General features: G+C 44.9%; 1 protein-coding gene across 4 annotated transcripts in view; it reads right to left on the bottom strand.

The window, feature by feature from the left end:
* The window catches only part of CYSTM1 (cysteine rich transmembrane module containing 1), a 60,182-nt gene extending 47,791 nt beyond the window's left edge, over positions 1 to 12,391 (bottom strand). For 2 of the 4 annotated variants that reach the window (XM_082725463.1, XM_082725466.1), the window contains exon 1: positions 12,217 to 12,391. The gene's annotated coding sequence lies outside the window, so the exon portion shown is untranslated. Of the gene's footprint in view, positions 1 to 12,168 lie in introns of all 4 variants that reach the window. The other 2 variants (XM_082725464.1, XM_082725467.1) reach the window with 2 other exon arrangements.
* Positions 12,392 to 18,983: the final 6,592 nt, after the last annotated feature.

Consider the following 18,983-nt stretch of genomic DNA (forward strand, 5'->3'; position numbering starts at 1 on the left):
CTCTCCCGCTCTCCCTGCTTGTGTTCCCTCTCTGGTTGTCTCTCTGTGTCAAATGAATGGATAAATCTTGAAAGAAAAAACGAAGGAAGGAAGGAAGGAAAAATTAGTCTTTCTAAAAAAACAGTGCTGGATATTCTTGCAAAGGGGAAAAAAATGAACCCTGATCACCAACCTTAAAAACAAAAAATAATTCATACTACAGCATGGGCCTATATATAAACACTACAACAATGAAGCTTTCACAAGTATATAATATATTCATGACTTTGGCACTATTTACCTTATGACCCAGCAACTCTGCTCTCAGATGTACAGCGAAGTGAAACGAGTGCATAAGAACATTCAAAGCCATTTTATTTATAATAGCCCCAAAATGGAAACCGTCCAAATGTTTGTCCATAGCAAAACACACAGCTTATGGGCTATACAAGAGAAAACTGTCCACCAGTAAATTAAAAAAGAACAATTACTACAAGCACACAGTGGGATGAATCTCACAGATGATGATGAGTAGAAGGAGCCAGATTCAACAGACTTCACACTGTACGATTCCATTTATATGAGGCTTGAGAATAGCCAAAAGGAATCTACAGATATTGACTGGAAGAGGCACAAAGGGAGCCTTCTGGGATGATGGAAATGTTCTACATCTTGAGCTGAGTCATGTTTACATGAATACCACAAACTCATTGAGTTGTACATTAAGATTTTCACACTTTAAGCTGCACAGCAACAGCAGACAGACAGAATGTGGCTAGGAGGGAAAAACAACATTTATAGTGGTTTTTTCTGGGTGCTGCGATTATGGGCAATTGTTATTTACTTATATTCTTCTGTATTTCCTAAAATTTCAAGAAGGGAACCTATGCAGTCAAAAAAAAATGTGGTTCTCTTAGTGCTTTTGGATACTTTCATGCTAGTCACTTTTTTCTTAGCCACTAGCATGCCTCTGTAGACATCCTATCTACCTATCTGCAGCACCCTGATATCCCTTCCTACTGCTTATCTAACCCTTGTTGGTAACCTATTTTCTATCTGCTCTTCACTGTTTTTTACAATAATTTCTGCAATTGTGATTCTTTTCTCACAAGATATTTGGCTACTGAAGTTCTTTCAGTGGTTTTGTTTTTTGTTTTTTTCTGCTTCAAACTAAGATGTCACTTGACTGAGTACCAGACATGGGGTTAAAAAAAAGAAAAGAAAAGAAAATTCTCATGAATGCATGGAGACTTCCCCCACCTTGAAACTGTTCTTGTCGTCAAAGCCAGAAGTTATGCTTATCCTTCCATCCTTATGTATATTCCTTCAGAATTTATAAAATTATCTTTAAAGTTTAAAAGCATGAGAGCAGATATTACTCTAAAAACCTCCCTCTGTGTCTTTTTTTTTTTTTTTAACTCCCTCATTAGCTGGCCTTTTAACAGTATCTTTGTGAAAAGATTTATATTGTAGGTCCCTCACTTTTCCTTGATTCTCATACCCATAATTTTGGGTATGGTTTGCTGGGCTAAAAAAAGCTTTAGAATTACTGGTTTTGTGTTGCTCTGTCCTCTTAGGTTTACAGTTTTCATTAAATTTTAGCACTGACGTGTTGGTTTATTCCGTTCACACAGTCTTCTGTTCACTCCACAAATATTTCCAGAAGCACCCACTAGGAGCCAGCACCAGTGGTTCAAGGCACTATGGAGATAAAGGTAAGCAAGAAACAGCTTCTACTGGGACTCGTGAGGGAGGCAGACATTAACACCAGCAATTATGAAACCAAGCTGAGAGAGAGGAAGCACTCAGTACAGCTGACCTCGAGGTAGAGACAACAGATCAAGAAAGTCAAACAGAGCTTCTGAGAAGAAGTGACTATCACACTGAGAGTCGAGCAAAAACAGAAATCCAACTACTCATCCTTCACCCTCTGGTCAGATACAAAAATCTGTGAGAAAAACCTGAGCACACTGGAGCTGAAAGGGTTCAAAATGGCCTAAGCAGACAGAATGAGACCGGGCCAAGGGTCAGTGCGCAAAAGTCCCTGCTAAGAATAGACTTCTCAGGATCACTGCAGCTTCCTTTTGTGTGCGTGCGTGTTTAAAGATTTTATTTATTCATTTGTCAGAGAGAGAGAGATCATGAGTAGGGGGGAGTGGCAGACAGAGAGAGAAGCAGGCTGAGCCAGGAGTCCAACTCAGGACTTCATCCCAGGACCCTGGGATCACGACCAGAGCCAAAGGGAGACGTTTAACCAATGGAGCCACCCAGGTGCCCTTGCAGCTTCCTTTTCTATACTTGTACCTCTTGTAAAAGGATTCATGTAACCTTACTTACATTTCCCTTCTGATGCTATTGGCAAACCTCATCATTTGTTTATTCCATAATAAACAACATTCATTGATATGAAGGACAAGAGAACCTGGTCCCATGGATATGAGAGAACAAACCCTAGCTGGCTTGCTCTTGCCCTTCAGTACTGCTAATCATAAAAATAAAATGGTCATTTCCATTTGTCTGTTATTGCATCAGATGGAAAATGCTGGAAGTTCTCCAAATTTCTAGGGTATAGTGAGGATAGCTTGGCTCTTCAGACTATACAAAATTCACTTTGGGGGGGTCACCTGAATGAGTTCTGCAATTCTACCAGAATAGGCACAAGAAGCCTGACTGAACGGCCCCCCTAGTCCGGGAAGTTGTGCCACACACATGCGCAACGAGCAGGGAGGAGAAGTAGCGGCCTCAACTCTGAGCTCCAAAGCCCCAGCCACAAGAATGAGCATTCGAGAACCATGGGCCCACACCTCGGAGGAACCTACTCCTGACCTGGCCTACCTGACACAGGAGACTTGGGGAATAGTAACTGGAGGGATTTGCCTTTTAAATACAGTAGTGACGTGCCCAACCACAGAGCAACAGCAGGAAACCTCTGAGAGTTAACAATTATCACAACATGGGCAAGATCTTTGATTTTTGTAGCTTGCTCACCATTTCTAACACATTTTGCTGTGTTACCATTTCCTAAGCTGCTTTTCGTTGGGGGGCAAACTCTAAGGACATAACTTGCAATGTTACTTCCGCATTGTTGAAATACTGATTCTGGTGTTGACCTCCCAAATATTACCAGTCATCCCCTATCTCATTCAGGACCATCTGCTTGACAGAGTTCTACTCGGTATGGTGCTGTCCTCACAAAGTCGATGAGTGAATATTAGAGCATGTCTTTGGTATCAGTATTCTGGCTTGTGGCCTCTTTGTGGAGGACAAAATGACACAGAGCCCAAAAATGGCACCTTCCACTGAACAAGGGCATCAAAATGCACGTGAAAGGAAAAAAAAAATAGCGTATCATCTGTCTCTGGAGGCCCTGTCCCTGAGTAATGAAGACCTTCATTCCTGACACACAAACTGCAAAGGAACCTAAAATCCTACCAACTATTTATTAATATGCTTTGCTAATGCCATTCAGGTAATTGCTTCAGGCCACCATCTCAAACATTAAGCTAACACAAAGATGTAAGCCCACTCAACTTGTCCTGATACATTAGGAGTAGTAAAGTCTGAAAAGTCATCCCACATTAATTATTCACAGTACTTCAACACTATTTGAAAATATGATTATAGTTGGGGCACCTGGGTGGCTCAGTCAGTTAAGTGGCCAACTCTTGGTTTCACCACAGGTCATGATCTCAGGGTCACGAGACTGAGCCCCAAGTAGGGCTCTGTGCTCAGTGTGCAGTCAGCTTGAGATTCTCTCTCCCTTTACCGTTGCTCCTCCCCTCCCTGTCTCAGTCTCAGAAAAATAAAATCTTAAAAAAAAAAAGAAAAGATGACTATAGCCAATCAATCTTGCCTCCTTCCAACATTAAACTCAGTGTGCAGATTTTAGTGTTCTTCCAGTCTTGGAGACTTTGAGGGAATCCCAAAAAGTTCTCTTCAAGAGAGGGTAACATACCCACCGAAACTGTTTGTATAGCTGTCTATAAAGAACCTCTTGCTGGATCCAAAGTTGTATAAAATCTAACATCTATAACATTTATTAAATGGTCCTTAAAAAAATAATTGCTACATCAAAAGGTCTCTCAACAACTGAAATAGCCTACCTGAGCTGCCCAGACATTGGTATTGCATTCCTCCCTAATGTTTGGAGGAAGCATCCCCCCTTTTTTCAAAGATTTATTTATTGAAAAAACGAGAGAGAGAGAGAGAGAGAACGCATACATGAGCAGAGGGAGGGCCAGAAGGAAAAGCAGACCCCCAGCTAAGCAGGGAGCCCGATGTGGGGCTCAATCCAAGGACCCTGGGATCATGACCTGAGCCGAAGGCAGACACTTAACCGACTGAGCCACCCAGGCACCCTGAAACAGCTTTTCTTTTTACTTAGGGACCATCCTGTTTTCGTACATACTCTTCAAGAAAAGCATGTTTTTAAGTGAAACATTAAATAAATAAAAACACCCTATTCTTTGAACCAGCAATTCCATCTTTAAGATTTTATCTTACAGATAAACACTAGCTCTGGAATGCAAAAAAAATTTTTTATACACACAATTTTAAACCCTCTTTACAGATATTATAGCACTTATCACAGCTATATAACACATCACACACACAGGCACACACAAACACACACACACAAAATGTATAAAATCCCCCCCAACGAAAAATGGTTTAACCATTCCCTCGTGGGAATGGTTAAACAAACCATGGAACTTACAAGCCATGGCATTATAATTTGGCCCGTAAGAATGAGGTAGAATTACGTGTGCTGATATGGACAGGTGCCAACATCCTGAAAAAAGCAAATTGCAACAAAACACATCTACTGCCCCATTTGAGTTTAAAAATAAAGTTCTATTTCTAAACCTGAATACATTACAGTTATATTAATGAATGTAATTATTCATTTAACTGTATTTTACATACACACACACACACACACACACACACACACACACAATTTCCACATATATTTAACAATGGAAGTTAAAACCCCTGCCGATCAGCTTTGGGTAAAGTCTACCACATGGCTTTGGGGAGAAAATAATCCATTTCATAATAATTAGAAAGCCATGCTTCCAACAACTATCCAACGACTACTGAGAAAACATTCTGTTCTTGTCACCACCTGAAAACCCCAGCTCCAGATCAGGATCAACTGTTACAAACAGTCTCATGGATTCCAGGACCACCTCAGCAAGGACCTCTTTTCCAGCCTTCATTAGTCATGTATGGTCCTCTGCAGAGACCACAGGCCTACCTGGATGTAGGACTTACTTCTGCCTTTAGCTTCTGGAAGGACTCCCTAATGGTGGACCTCAGCTTGTCTGACAGCTCCCTATAATGCCAGCAAATCCCAACCACCACCGCCCTCCGCACACCACTGGGACCCATATTTGGGGGAAAGACACCTCCAACCTCATCCAACCACTCAGCTCAGGGACTCTGGTCAGTAACCCAGCTACAATGTTATCTGAGAGCCAGTGGGGAAGTGAAGGTTGGCTCCTCCTCAGAAAAAAAGGTTGGGGACCTCTGAATTACATCTAGTCACTGGGACATATGGGACAGCATTATAACTCCGGAACTTCAAACAGCCAGCCCTCAAAGTGACAATGGAGAGAAAATGAGGCCCAGCAAGAGGCAGCAGGGAAAAAGAAAGCAGCAGTGAACAGAAGGGACAGAAAAAGGGAAGAAGGCTATTAACACAGAAAGTGAGTTGGGGACATGAAAGAAGAGGTTAGAGCACAGAGAGGAGGAGAAGGACCCAACTCTGCCCCCTGCCAAGTTAAGAGGACGCATTATAAAGGGACAGGTCCATCGCTCCCAACAAGCCTGACAAGGCCACTTCCCAGGCCAGGTCCCCCACCAGCACAGCCCCTGCAAGACTGGCTCCCCTGCCCCCTCCCAGAGCATTAGATTAGGCTTTGTGGGAAATTTGAAATCCCGATGGCTTAGAAAGAGGCCCCCATAGCTTAATGTGGTGGCAATTTAAGTAAGCATTGCAGGTTTCTGCCAGCTCCCGGGCCAGCCAGGGCTCTGCTTTGCCAGTAGCCCACTCTCCTGACCCTCGGAACAAAGGAGCAACCCCATCAGCACTGTGGGGGCGCCTCTTAATGGGCCAGAGGGAATATCATGTCACACCAGCCAGATCCACTGCTGCCTACCATGTGCCCGTGTGGGCCACCCTAAGTGACCAGACCAGCCCCAAGCAGCAAGATCTCTCCTCCTTTCTTCATCTTCACTGGCCTTTTAGAGTGAAAGGCAATAAGGCCCAACCAAGGTTCAAAAAAAACAAATGCTAAGGAATTCCAGATTTCTGTCAGTAACATCCACAAAGAGCTATGATGTATGAGGGAGACAAGGCACTCAAAGTAGTGGCGGGCACTGATGAGTTTAAAACAAAAAAACAAAAACAAAAAACTGCAATCCACCCAGAAATAAACCCACACTTATATGGCCAATTAATCTACAACAAAGGAGGCGAGAATATACAATGGGGAAAAGACAGTCTCTTCAGCAAATGGCGCTGGGAAAACTGGTCAGCCACATCCAAAAGAATGAAGCTGGACCACTTTCTCAGCATACACAAAAATACTCAAAATGGATTCAAGATTTAAATGTGAGACCCGAAACCACGAAACTCCTAAAACAAAAACCATAGGTAGTGAATTCTTTGACACTGGTCATAGAAACATTTTTCTACATACGCTTCCTCAGGCAAGCAAACAAAAGCAAAATTAAAGTATTGGTACTAAAGCAAAATAAGAAGCTTTTGCCGGCGAAAGAAACCATCAATAAAAACTACTAAAAAGGAAAAGATATTTGCAAATGATTGATTTGATAAGGGGTTAATATTCAAAATCCATAAAGAATTTTTTAAAAAGACACATTCACACACGCATATATGATCTTATACAACTCAACATCAGAAAAACAAATCCAATTAAAAAATGAGCAGAGGACCTAGAGAAATTTTTACAAAGAAGACATACAGATGACCAACAGACACTTGAAGAGATGCTCAATGTTCCTCATTATCAGGAAAATGCAAATCATAGCACCTTACACCCATCAGAAAGGCTAGAGTCAAAGACAAGAAATAACAAAAAATAAGCAGCAAAAAACAAAGACAAGAAATACCAAGAGTTGGTGAGGATGTGGAAAGGAGACCTTGTGCATTGCTGGTGGGAATTCAAACTGATGCACCACTCTGAAAACCAGTATGGAGGTTCCTCAAAAAGTTAAAAATAGAATTATCATATGATCCAGTAATTTCACCACTGGGTATTTACCCAAGGGAAACAAAACAACTAATTAAAAAAGATATATGCACCCTATGCTTACTGCAGCATTATTTACAATAGGCAATATATGGCTAGAGCCCCTTGTTGGCTTAGTCTTAATCTTGGGGTTTTGAGTTGATATATGCTCCCTGAATGATCCTGCCCCAAGGCCCAATACCAAAAGCTGACTGGTAAAGCACTGTAGACAGCATTAAAAATTTAATGTGTCATGGGTGCCTGGGTGGTTTGGTTGGTTAAGTGTCTGACTCTTGATTTCAGCTCAGGTCTTGATCTCAGGGTTTTGAGTTCAAGCCCCACATTGAGCTCCACGCTGGGTGTGGAGCCTACTTTAAAAAAATAAAATAAGGGGCGCCTGGGTGGCTCAGTGGGTTAAAGCCTCTGCCTTCAGCTCAGCATCAGGCTCTCTGCTCAGCGGGGAACCTGCTCCCCCGCTCTCTGCCTACTTGTGATCTCTCTGTCAAATAAATAAATAAAATCTTTAAAAATAAATAAATAAAAATTAATGTGGCAAAAGTCTAGCACCTCTTCCCAGGTCATCTTCTTCCCAAATAACTTTGTTGTTAATTGTTCCCCATCCCTATCTTTCTTTGAACAATGAGACCATGTGGTCTGATAGTTTTCAGTAATGATATATTTTCTGGGCCAACTTTCTGGGGATGACTAATGATTCTTTAGCATAAATCAGAGAACTAATGATAGGCATTGTGAATACAGCATTACTCCTCAATGAGTAAATTCAGGTAGATCAAACTCTCCTCCCACCATGAATACCAACACTGCCTTAAACCATTTAACTGAAAGGCTTCACAAAAATATAAATCATCCCTTGTTTTTGGCAAAGTCATACTACGGAATTGCTGTCCACAGAGACTGTATTCAAACCACCTGTCTCCCCTGCTTTAGAAGTAAGGGCCCATCAAGTTTCCTAACTCAGGTTCCGAGGCCTAAATCAATACTAATATTCTACCCATGTCTCTTAAAAACCACACAAGAAATCGTTCCAAGTTCATTTCCTTTTGAAGAGTCCTTTGTAAATAGTGCACAAAGTGGTGTGAACTTTTTTGGCTGGAGAGTCAACTCATGCCCAATCCCCTTGCTTCTGTACTGCTGTTTAATTGCTGACTCCCACTTTATAGCCAAGCCAATTAGTAGCCTTGGCCAAGTGCTGGGAGCTTGGAGGCTTGTAACTCCATGCTGCCTGAGAAACACAAGAAGCCTCTCCCATCAGAATTTTCCTCATGTGAAAACCATGCCTAGCCAACAAATGCCGGAAGTCTAAGAGATGGAGACTGTAGTTCTGTCCAGTTCCTGGGCACACCACTAAGCATATGAGTATCTGAGTAGCAGGACCAGCGGATTGACACAGGATATGGGAATTTTAAGAGAGGACTATTTCATTCCTCAATTAATTTATGAAGTATTATTACCACTTTTATTTCTGATGAGAATAACTAACTCCTTTAGAGCTGACAGGATATTGGGTAGAAAGCTCCAGAAAGCTCCACACCTGGCTAAGTTACTGGCTTACTCTAGGCATCTAAGAGAACCAAAAAAGAGTGGGGAACCATCGAACTGATTTCCTTATGAAACATAAACTTGCATTTACCCTCAGGCCTCCAGGTGTTGATTATAGGTTTATCGATAACCAAATACCACAGAAAAAGCCAACAAAACACCTTAGAGTCTGAATAAGGATTTCAACAAAATTTCGAATGTTCACCTCTTTTTTATTTCATTTCATCTCAAAATACACCATTCAGCTGTGGCGGTATCATAGCCAATGAGGTTTATCTGAAGCATGATTATTGCTAATTGAAAAGATTCAGTTTTGGAAGAACTCAAATTTCATACACGCCTCTCATTAATTTTCCTTGGTACCTCTGCGAAGGGAGTTCTAACTATTATCCTGTTTCAAGGTCGAGGAATGTTTTTCTCCCAAGAAAGGACAGCCTGCCGGGAGGGCCCTGGGCTAAGAATTCTCCTAGCTCAGTCTCTGGCCTGTACCCCGGCCTTGCCTCTCACCTTGGCTCCTAGCCCCTTACGCGACAGCATTCCCGTTCCTCAACACAGAGCAGCCAGCCCCGGTGTGTATCATACTTAGGTTTAGGGAAATACATGAAAATATTTTTCCTGACATCATATTCTCTACCAATGGGAAAACTTGTGTGGGTGGTATGGATGAATGAAAGCAGAAAATTTCCCAAAACTCTTGGCCTACTTAATGGCCCTGACAACACATAGTTAGAGTGTTTGGGGGGTGGGGGTGGACTGTTTCTTTTCAAAGGAAGCATGATTAGTCAGCTGGTTCAAATACGTCCAAAGAGATTTAGAAAATGGTTAACAATCCTTTTTAAATGTGGCTGAGAAATCTAACCTTCAAAGATTCTAAATATTACAGGACTCCTGCAAAGATCCTTAAAAACCATGATCACAAAAGCCCTACCACCTGTAGGAAAAACTCCTCAGCGAGTACTTCGTGGTAAATGCCCATTGCTCAGGTGATCTATCATAAAACTTATTTCACAGAGAATGGCCTCACTGATCTGAAGGGAGGGTCATTTTCCCTAAGTGCCACCCCCCTGGAAATGCCCTCCCTTGAGTACTGTGCTGGTTTGGGCTGCACAAAAGTTGCCGCCAACTTCCCAAGTTCTCTGCCGTTCCCTAAACTACCTTCTACTGTACAGGATCCCTAGAGGGCCAATTCTATTTTCTGCAGCAAACATAACACAAATTGGTGGGAAGGTTCAGCCATTTCACATTCTCCCAGAAAACAAATTGCTAAGGTTCAGTATAAAATGGAAAGCAGCGACTTTTTTTTTTTTTTTTTAAGGTCACAGAATCAGCACATTTCAGAACTGGGAAAAAAACATAAATCAGCAAATCGTTACTCTTAAATAATCAAAATTTGTTGTTTCTTGGGAGGCCTGGGTGGCTCAGTCAGTTAACCGGCTGGCTCTTGATTTCCTCAGGTCATGATTTCAGGGCTGCAGGAACAAGTCCCTGCATGGAACTCTGCCTGGAGCCTGCTTGAGAGTTTCTCTCTCTTCCTCTCACTCTCTGCCCCTCCCCGCCATTCACATGCCAGCATTCTCTCTTAAAAACAAAAACAAAAACAAAAACCTTGAGGGTGCCTGGATGGCACCTTCAGTTAAGCATTTGCCTTAGGCTCAGGTCATGCCAGGTTCAGGGATTTAGACCTACAAGGGCTCCTTGCTGGGTGGGGAGCCTGCTTCTCCCCTCCCTGTGCCTGCTGCTCCCCCTGCTTGTGCTCCCCCTTCTTGTGCTCTCTCACACACGCTCTCTCTGTGCCAAATTAATTAATTAAATTTTTAAGAAAAATTGTTTCTCAGGAAAGTAAGGCAAATGGCCAATTAACACTTAAACAGCCTTAAGCTGAGAAGCCCACAAGAGGAAGGGGGCATGTATGAAAGAGCACCTCTTAGTTCTGCGATTAACGAAAAACATGAGACTCCTTTCAGTTTCCCCAATGTTCCATTTCATGTTTTGGGCATGGATTATCCTTTAATAACTTTCCCCCATTAACTCTCCTATCAATCACTTGGCATTTGGGTTTCACTTTGGGGATAATGAGTGTTTATAAGACACTGAAACCTCTGAGGGCCAAGAGCTGTGGACAATACAACCCCGTGCTTAACGAGGGGGACAAGCTCACAGGTAGACATTAAATCCGGTCAAAAGAGACAAGAGGATCCCAAGACTAGTTCAGTCAGTAGAGGGGCAATTCTTGATCTGGGAGTTTTAAGTTCGAGCCCCACCTTTGGTACAGAAGTTACTTAAAAAAAACAAAACAAACAAACAAACAAAAAACAATAAGAAAATGGGTGCTTCCTTTTCCTGACAAGGATTTTTTAAATTTAACACTGGCTGGAGTGGAGGCACTTGGTTGTCGGCGTCCTTGTTATATTTCATAAGCAGGGGTCGCAGAATCCCAACAGGCCAGAGTTCTAGGCGTTGTCACCTCTTTCCCAGGCTGTCCTAGCAGCCTCCTCAGCGTCTCCCCATCCCAGTGTTCCCCTTACCCCAACCCAGCCCACGATTCAGTGGCTCCCAAACCCTCAACCGGGCACTCAAGAGTTTTTCCTAACCAGCCCTAACCTAATTCTCCGAAGTTTTTTGTTGTTGTTTGCTTGTTATTTTTCCCAAAACAGCCCTAGCCCTTGGTCTAGTCAGTCACCCAACAGTCTCGTCTTTCCTTCACCTCCTGCGCAAGGCTCACGGTCTCCTTCCGCGGAGGTCCGCTTTCCCTCTCTCTATTCTTCCATCCCCCAACCGCTGCGGGGAGATTAGTCCTCAACCCTCAGGACTCCGCTCAGATTTCACCTACACCAACAGGTCCACTGAGATCCCAGTTAGCCCCCCTCTCAAGAATCAGGATTCCTTCGCCTCCCCTAACACCTTCTCTGAACACCCGACCTCTGCTCTCACAAGACGGGCTCCCGAGCGGCCTCCAGGCCCCCGGCAGCGTCTCAGAAATCGCAGCCCAAGGCGAAGAGCTGCAGAAGCCTCCCGTACAAATCCCCCGGGACGGGGTGTGGCGGTCCCCGCTTGGAGCAGGCCGAATCCGGGCATGGCGAGACCCGCTGAAATGCGGAGCCCCTTCAGACCACAGCCCAGTGGCCGGCCGGCCGGGCGGCGCAGGATATCCACCCTCCCAGCCTCCAACAGCGGCGCGGCGACTCAGAACCGGACGAACAGCCGCGGAGCTCCTGGGTGGGCTTTGCGCCGGCTCCCGGCCCCTCCCCTGGGGCTGCGCACACCCCATCCTAAGTCGGTCCGTCCCGTCCCGGTGCCTGCCGCCCCAGGGGTGCTCTCTGGGGGGCTCGCGGGCGCGCCAAACCTCCGAAGGGCCCTGTCCGCGCCTTACCCGCTCCCCGGTTCCAGCTCGGCTGGGCCTGCCTCCGCCCCGACTCACCTCTCCTCTTCTCGAATCCGTAGGGCACTGGTTTGGTAGAGACCTGACCCGACCAGATGAGACCGCACCAGATGCTCCGCACCTGCCACCGAGCGAGAGAGGAGCAGCGGTGAGCCTGACGTCACGGCTGCCCCGAGCGCCTAGAGCTCGGAGTCACCTGATCACCCCGGCAACGCGCGCGGGGCGGGGCGAGGCGGGGGGCGGCGTCACAGCACGAGCCCCACCCCCAGCCGGCCGGCCTCTGGGCACCTCCGGGAGCGCTCCGGGTCGCTTGGCTTGGTGAGAACCCGAGGCGGGATCCGGGCTTTCCTGCTCCTTCCTCTGAGCTGGGGTGGACCTGAGACTCCCAACAGGCACTCGTTTCAGGTTGGATCAGTCAGGAAGACTCCAGATGATTACCCATCTCCGCTACGACAGGTGCCTGGCTGCCCCCGTTGTAGCCCGCTCAGGCTGGGTTCACTGTAGGCCTCTCCTCTTGGTGCCTTCTTGGTCTACACCCGCATAGTCCGGGATTCGTGAGCAGGACCTGAGAGGAGTGGGGCTATGGCTAACTGGATTGCTCTCTGGCAACTTTTCCTCATAAATGTCACAGCAAGTAGTGCAGCTTTTGCTAGAGAATGTAATAAGACCTTGTTCTTTCAGGCGCAGGCCCAAGACTTCCTGTCCTAAAGGTCTTCTTCTGTTCCAACAGGGAGAGAAATGACTGAAACACTCCCAGAGCAAAGTCGAGGAAAAACCTGCAAGTCCTACTTGCAAAGATTTTTTTTGTTACTCATTTTAGAAATTGATTTTTCTCTAATGTACTCCCCTTGCTTGCTACAGCCATAGGCATACACCTCTGTGACTGATGTAGACCATCAGCTTCAAAGTGAGACTTTAACATCCCATGGAGGTTTCAGTTTGAGAACCACTTTTTATCTCCTCCCTTGGCTTCTTGCTGATTGAATTTCATTTTAGTTTTACTCTCTTATTCCCTGCGCTGCTGTGGAGGTTTCATATATAGTGTCCTTCCCTCTCAAACTATAGGATTTTAGACCTGTCAAAGAGAAAAACCATGGACCCCAAAAGGTGTCACTTTGTCCAAGTCACCAAACCCAGGCTTTTTTTCTTTTTTAAGATTTTTAAAAGGGCGCCTGGGTGGCTCAGTGGGTTAAGCCTCTGCCTTCGGCTCAGGTCATGATCTCAAGGTTCTAGAATCAAGCCCCGCATGGAGCTCTCTGCTCAGCAGGGAGCCTGCTCCCCCTCCCCTCTGCCTACTTGTGCTCTCTATCAAATAAATAAGTAAAATCTTTTTAAAAATCTTTTTTAAAAAGATTTTACTTATTTATTTGATAGACAGTGAGAGAGAGCGTGAATGAGGAGAAGGTCAGAGGGAGAAGCAGACTCCCCATGGAGCTGGGAGCCTGATGCGGGACTCGATCCCGGGACTCCAGGATCATGACCTGAGCTGAAGGCAGTCGTCCAACCAACTGAGCCACCCAGGTGCCCCTAAAAAAAAAGACTTTTAAAAAGTTATTTATGATAGAGAGAGAGAAGGAACACAGCACAAGGGAGGTGAAGATGGAGAAGTAGGCTCCGTGCTGAGCAGGGAGCCTGATATAGGGCTTGATCCCAAGATGCTGGCTGGGATCATGCCGTGAGCTGAAGGCAGACGCTTAACCACTGAGCCACCCAGGCGCCCCAAAGTCAGGCTTAATAACACAACGTAATTGCAGTTTCAACCTTTGCCAGAAATGTGGTCAGGAATTTCCTGATAAGCACCAGTGAGGCAATCTGTCACGTGGCACTCTCCATCCCTCAAAGGAAGGTGGGGTAATCTGCATTACAGGAATCCTGCTACTCTACCCCTAACGGAATATCCTTTCTCTTCTTTTGCTAATAACTTCCTTGCTCCAACCTCACTCCTATGAAAAAAATCTCTTCCATTTTGTACAAATCCCCTCTACTAGGTAGATGGGATGCTGCCTGATTTAGGAATCATTTATTAAAGCCAATTAGACCTAAAAGATAAAAAAGTTATTTTACAATCAGTTTCTAGTGAGCACCTTTTGGCGTTGCCCAGCTAACTGGCAATGCCCAGCTGACTGAGACATTGTCTTTGAAGATCAGGAGTTGATGAATAGTATGTCTCATATCAAAGTACCACCTGTACTGTTTACTATTTACTTAATAGCTTAAAGTGATACTTTTTCTTTTATACATTTATTTTTAAAAGAAATGCATATAAATGGGAAAAAAGACAGTTGTGAGGGGTGCCTGGGTGGATCAGTCAGTTGATCAAATGCCTTCTGTTTGGGTCATGATCCCAGGGTCCTGGGATGGTGGAAACCCAAGTCGGGCTCCCTGCTCAGCAGGAAGTCTGCTTCTCCCTCTCCCTCTGCTGCTCTCTTTGCTTCTGCTCTCCCTCGCTCTCGCTCTCAAATAAATAAATAAAATATTTAAAGGGGGAAAAAAAAGACCGTTGTGAAAGGTAGAGAAGAATCATGGCTTCAGACAAAGTATTAGTTCTACTAACAGAAGAGACTGAAAACATGACCCCAGGGTCCCAAAGGGCAGAGATGAGTGGGCAGGAAGATGCTGGGAGCAGGGCAGGGCAGGGAGAACTGGGTTATATGGCAGATCTGAAGAGGGGAACTCCATATGGGGGGGGTGCGGAATTGAGCCGGAATGAGGTTTGAGGGAAATGGTGGAGGGGAAACATGCTGAGAACCAAGACAGAGAGGGGGTTGGAGAGAAAGGAGAAACACCAGGGGTTTAGGGACAGAGGCCTATTAGCCTCTGAGGAATGAAGGTCACTCATACAACACCCCAAAACCACATTTGGACCATCAGGGGTAAGATCCACCCTTTACAGAAACTAGTACAGAGTAACTGATGCAGAGCTCATCTGTTCCTAGGTATACTCTGACAGCAAGACTTTTTGGCTAGAAAATTTTCCAGGCCTTTGGGAGCAAGCATATGCCGCTGAAGTTCTAATGCGGGCAGGGCAAGGTGAGGAAGGGGGTATAAGGCAGGGATAAGCGTCTTTAAAGAGAGGAAAGCTTCTCAGGCAAGTTGGGACAAATGGAGGCTGTGCTGGGGAAGAAGAGATGATGAGACACATTTTCAGTAAGGTCCCTGGTCACTCCCCTTTTACTGAGTGGGTAGGAATTGAGAGGGCTTAACTATCAAAAGAAAAACAGGGGTGCCTGGGTGGCTCAGTGGGTTAAAGCCTCTGCCTTTGGCCAGGGCATGATCCCAGGGTCCTGGGATTGAGCCCCGCATCGGGCTCTCTGCTCAGTGGGGAGCATGCTCCCCCCCCCCCCGCCCCGCCTGCCTCTTCGCCTACTTGTGATATCTCTCTCTGTCAAATAAGTAAATAAAATCTTTAAAAAAAAAAAGAAAAGAAAAAGAAAAACAGAACATTTCCCACCTTTACATCCATCTCCGCATCCATAGTAAAGGAGGGTTCTCATGTGAGTTACAAACCCAGAAAATGTTGCTGGCAGCAGCCAAGAACCCAAGAGACATGGCCAGGTTATACATCCCATGTGGTTCTTTTCTAGAATTTGACCTCAAGGCCCAGAACTCAGCAGCCGGACAGTGGTAGAAGTTGCTGGAGTTTCACCAGGCTTCTTCACACAACAGCAGCGAGTTGCCTTCCATTCCTGGAAATAAAGAAAAATGTCTGTGTAGAAGGCCCTGACAAAGCATATTTTCTGTAAAAGTTCATTAGCCACAGAAGCTGCAATGGATTTTCCACATACGTGACATCGGGAGAACCAGCTAGGACTGCAGGGGTGGCACAGTACAGGGGTTGGGGAGCCTGGGATTCATCCATTTCACGAACGTGGTCAACTTACCCACTTTCTCTGAGCCTCAATCTTACCTACAAAATGGGGATAATAACACCTACCTCTTTTACTTTTTTTTTTTTTAAAACACCTACCTTTTAAACTTTACAGGAAGTCTCAATGAAAGGAAGAATCCAGATTCAGGATTTTTCACATGGCCATTTTATCTCAGATTTTTTTAAAGTAGGCTCTATGCCCAACATGGGGCATAAACTTACAAACCTGAGATTAAGCGTCACACGCTCTGCCCTCTGAGCCAGCCGGGAACCCCTTCACAAGGCCGTTTTAAAAACCGTTATATTCTTAGGGGTGCCTGGGTGGCTCAGTCAGTTAGGTGGCTGGCTTCAGCTCTGGTCATGACCTCAGACTCCTGGGATGGAGCCCCATGTTGGGCTCCCTGATCAGCAGGGAGTCTGCTTCTCCCTCTCCTGTGCTCTCTCCCTCTCTCTCTTTCAAATAAATAAATAAAATATTTTTAAAAATAAAAATAAAAACAATTGTATTTTCACTGGATCCCATTTGTTCACTCAACAACAATCCAATGAAAGAATGTTTCTTGGATGGCTAATGTGCACTCAAAGCTGTGATGGCTGCGAAAGGAGAGGTGCTCCTTTAGCAACTGCCTCCTGGTGGGAAAGTCAGGGAGCAGGAGACCTGGTAAGGCCCCTGTGAAAATGAAGGCTCAACTATGTTGTCACGCTCTTTTGTATTCCTGGCATTCATGAAAGGGAGGCCACACCAGCTGCACAGGCTAAGGTGGGATGCATGAAAGGAAGGGTGTGGAGCCTGGAAAGGCAGGATTTGGAGAAGTAGGAGAAAGGAGAGCATTCTCAGTATATATGTGCTGAGTGAGTAAATGAACAAATGACTAAACAAATAAGCAAAGATGGGGCGCCTGGGTGGCTCAGTGGGTTCAGTCTCTGCTTTCAGCTCAGGTCATGATCTCAGGGTCCTGGGATCAAGCCCCACATCGGGCTCTCTGCTCAGCAAGAGCCTGCTTCTCCCTCCCTCTCTGCCTACTTGTGATCTCTCTTTCTCTGTCAAAATAAATAAATAAAATCTTTAAAAAAACAACAACAACAACAACAAAAAAGGAAAAAACCAAATAAGCAAAGACAATAAAATCAGAGAACAGTAGGCATAACTGTAAGACCTGCCTGAGTGGGCTGCGGGAATTGAAGAGCTGTGAGGAACAAACTAAGAGACATTACAGGTTGTAGAAGAGCTCTGAAAATAGCAGAATCTTCTGGTAGGAGCATGGGGTCTAGAACTGGAATGACTGGGCTGCATTTAGACTCCATCACTTATTGGCCATGGGACTTGAGCAAGTTACTTGACCTCTCTGTGCTTTAATTTCCTCATCTAAAAAAAAAAAAAATAGGGGTAGCATTAATATCTACTTTAGAGCATCATTTTGAGGATTAACTGAGATAATGCATGTGAGAGCATAGTGCTAGCACCCCGTAAATGCTCTAAACTGTGAACTTTTAGTCTCAGCATTTGTTTTATTAAAATGTATTAAATGGTAAGAAGAGAGGAACCTGGGTGGCTTAGTCATTAGGCATCTACTATCAGTTTGGGTCATGATTCCAGCGTCCTGGGATCGACTCCCAAATCGGGTTCCCTGCTCAGGGGGGAGACTGCTTCTCCCTCTCCAGCTCCCCCATGCTTGTGTTCCCTCTCTCACTATCTCTGCCATAAATAAACAAAACCTTAAAAAAAAAAGGCTAAGAAGAATATAGATTCAATATGAAACCTACAGTGAAGCAGTGAAACTCCTGGAAATGGGAAATGGGAAATGGGAAAGGGAGGCAGTCTTTTTTTTTTTTTTTAATTAACATATAATGTATTATTTGCCCCAGGGTTACAGGTCTGTGAATCATCAGGCTTACACACTTCATAGCACTCACCAAAGCACATACCCTCCCCAATGTCCATCAACCAGCCACCCTATCCCTACCTCACCACCCCCCAGCAACCCTCAGTTTGTTTCCTGAGATTAAGAGTCTTTAATGGTTTGTCTCCCTCCCTGGTTTCATCTTGTTTCATTTTTTCCCACTCTGCCACCCATGACCCCCTGCTCTGTCTCTAAAATTCCTCATATCAGAGAGATCATATGATAATTGTCTTTCTCTGATTGACCTATTTCACTTAGCATAATACCCTCTAGTTCCATCCACATCATTGCAAATGGCAAGAGTTCATGCTTTTTGATGGCTGCATAGTATTCCTGTGTGTGTGTGTGTGTGTGTGTGTGTGTGTGTGTGTGTGTACCACATCTTCTTTATCTATTCATCTGTTGATGGACATCTAGATTCTTTCCATAGTTTGGCTATTGTGGATGTAGCTGCTGTAAGCATTCGGGTGCATGTGCCACTTCAAATCACTATGTTTGTAACTTTGGGTTAATACCCAGTAGTGCGATTGATGGGTTATAGGGTAGCTCAATTTTCAACTTTTTGAGGAACCTCCATGCTGTTTTCCAGAGTGGCTGCACCAGCTTGCATTCCCACCAAGAGTGTAGGAGGGTTCCCCTTTCTCCATATAGGAGGCAATCTTTTGTTAAGAATCATTGGGCAGCAGAGTTCAGTCTGGTCAGAAGGGAAGGGGGGGGGTCATGGCAAAGTTGTAGCCCCAAAGGTTCAAGAAGGGCTGATAAAGGACTGGAAATAAGCCTTCCTCAAAAAGAGAAAGCCTGGGACGCCTGGGTGGCTCAGTTGGTTAAGCAGCTGCCTTCGGCTCAGGTCATGATCCCAGCATCCTGGGATCAAGTCCCACATCGGGCTCCTTGCTCAGCAGGGAGCCTGCTTCTCCCTCTGTCTCTGCCTGCCAATCTGTCTGCCTGTGCTCACTCTCGCTCCCTCTCTCTCTCTGACAAATAAATAAAATCTTTAAAAAAAAAAAAAAAAAAAAGAGAAAGCCTGCTACCACTTC

This window comes from Mustela nivalis (assembly GCF_964662115.1).
Source record: "Mustela nivalis genome assembly, chromosome: 3".
Taxonomy (NCBI): Eukaryota; Metazoa; Chordata; class Mammalia; order Carnivora; family Mustelidae; genus Mustela; species Mustela nivalis.